This window comes from Gavialis gangeticus, unplaced genomic scaffold, assembly GCF_001723915.1.
Source record: "Gavialis gangeticus isolate Ggan-Ray unplaced genomic scaffold, GavGan_comp1, whole genome shotgun sequence".
Taxonomy (NCBI): domain Eukaryota; kingdom Metazoa; phylum Chordata; order Crocodylia; family Gavialidae; genus Gavialis; species Gavialis gangeticus.
The window spans coordinates 129,710,065-129,712,836 of record NW_017729032.1 but is presented as its reverse complement, the minus strand read 5'-3'; positions in this window follow the sequence as shown (position 1 = coordinate 129,712,836).

Genomic DNA, 2,772 nt, shown 5'->3' with positions numbered 1-2,772 from the left:
GTGTGTGTGTGTGTGTGTGTGTGTGTGTGTGTGTGTGTGTGTGTGTGTGTGTGTGTTCATGGCAGGGACTGCATTTGTCTCTGTATGTCTATGTGCAGAGAGTGAGTGAGAGTAGAGTGTGCGCCCATCTGTGTGTGCCCATATGTGTACGTGTGTGTGTGTGTATGTTTGGTCATGGTTGGGGAGAGGGGGAGCGGGGTGCAGGGAGAAAAGATGAGCATACGCGCTCCTCCACCCCCAGCCCAGAGGGGTCCACCCAGGGTCCCCTTGCCAGCACCACAAGGGGAAGGGGCCCTTCTACCCCCCGTCTGCAGCCCAGCTCCCATAGGGGGAGGGGGGGTCCAATTTTGTGTTTGCCTAGGGCCCCAATACACCTTAATCCACCACTGGTGCTGTGGTATATCAAAGCAGAGAGGGGAAAGGCTAATTTTAACAAGGCATATCAAAAGTCAAAATCATCCTTTCAGCTGAATTCTGGAGTTTCAGTTTTTGATAAGTTAACTTAAAAAATCTTGAGACAGCATCTTAATACTTTATGGAATGAGCTGAAATGTGGCATTATAAGAAAATATTTGGCTGTCAGCTGCAAACAGTTTAACAATTCATTTGTTTTGCTTGATGGTAATTCTGTAAACATGAGGACAGACTGTAAAGTTCACCAGTGATCTGAGAATGTCCAAGTTAGCACCAAGCAGGGGTTCAATTACGGGAGAGCTTGGGGGACTGAGACCCCCTCCCACCCATAAGAGATGAGAGCCCTCCGTAAGATATGAAAACCATAACCTGAGAGGGCCTCTGACTCTTGGCCGGGGGGGAGGGTAGGGGGGGACAGAGGGAAGGGGGTTCTGCAAAAAAAATTGGGCTGCGTTTCACTATGACCTAATAAAATCAAAGTATTATTCATATCCTGGCACCAAGTCAAGTCTCGACATAGACTTGAGACCTCTCCAACTCACTTAGCTCCATATGTGCACAGTAATATGGAACTTGGCTCCCTCAGGCTTACACATTCTGGGTTTGGCCACATTCTGTGTACGGGAACATAAAGGAGTCCAAGTGGTATAACTCGCATGCTAAGAAGGGGAGTTTGTGCTGAAAACAGACACAAGATGAAAATTTTGGGAAAGTGAAGGAAGAAAAAAAACGGGAAAAAAGATTCTCATTTTATGCAGCCTGTTTAAATAAGGCCTCTGGAATCATACAGCTCTGCTTTGCACAGCTAGCACAGACAGGTCTTGCCCAGACTCCAGCTCAGTCTTTTTGTGATGTTCCCTGGGTGTGGGAAGAATCCTTGGGTGACAAAACTGAAGTTCTCAGGCAGGAGGGCAGACTGAAGAGAACGCAGGAGGCAGCACCTTCCCCACAACACTGGTTCCTGCACTGAGGAGAGTTTCCTTAAAACCAGTCTCTATAAACTTGCAAGGCCCATAATTTCATTTAAAATGAAATGCTGTATAGACACTAACTGCTACACAACAAGGCTACAGACAGAAGTTACACACAAACCCTGTTTAAGTAATCAGAAACTGTTTTAAACCTATAACAGAACAGAAGCTCAGTGAACATAAACTGGCTTCAAAATGGCTGAAACGGGTTTAAGATAAACCTGGTTGAATGTAGTATCAGACTGATTTGGGTCATACCGGTTTATGAAACTTCTGTCTTAGACCCCTTCCTGGTTCAAGTTAAATCACAGTCCTCCAGCATCCCAGCATGATTTCCAGCCCTGGGCTGGGCTGTCTGTTCCAGCAGAGGAGGGCTGGGGCAGGCTGGGGTGGGGAGAAGAAGGCAGGGACTGCGCCCCCCCCCCCCAAGCAAACCCTGGCTGGGGCCTGGAGCCAGGGAGAAAGATTAAACATCCCTTGCCCCAAGTATGGAGCTGCCCTGCTAAAAACTTACCACCTGCTGTGACTGTGGACTTCAAATCTCAAGAGGCACCTTGAAGCAGAAAGAAAAAGTGATCTGCAACTATGCACAGTCCTGCTGGTGTGAGTCCAGGCTGCAAATCCCAGAGATCTCAGGGGCAGCAGGTAGAGGAACCAAACACACAGCCCATGCTGGCTGTGTACCAGAGAGCTGTGCTGTAGCACACCCAGCTTCTGGCCTGAGCTACTGCAGGTATGCGGCTACATTTTCTGAGTCAAACATGAGTGTCTGTCCAGTTGTTTCTCAGTTTAATTTCTGCATCTTAGACTAACCTGCTGTAGCCCGGGTACATCCAGGGGTGTTCCCTGTCCACAAGTGGAAGGGATGGGGTGGTCAGGCAAGACTGCTGTGAGAGGGGCCTGCCACCAGGAAGCAGTTCCCTCTTTTCTATTCTATAGAGCCAGACCGGGACAAAGCACTTAACTATATACAAATGTATTGCTATACAAAAATAAAATAATGAACATGACACATTAAATATTTACAGTAAAATTGGTATGCAAAACCATATACAATGACCTGCAATCAACATGTTGCACCACTTCAAGGGATTGCAAAACATAGAACAAGTAACTGAGAGCTCAGTGCAGGTGATCCACATGCAGGCAATAATTAACCTCCCTGCACAGATTAATATTAACACCCTGGAACAGGTAAGTCAAGGCATCAACACCGCATTGGGCAGCAGGTAGTGCGGGGGAAGCTGCAGCTGGGCGGCTCCTACCCCAGTGCACGGGGCTCCAGTTCCAACTCTCAGCTGCCTTCCACCAATTCCCTCCCCTCCTCCCAGCCTGTCTCTCACCCCCCGATGCCTCAATTTACATTTTCACTGACTGGCTTCCTTGC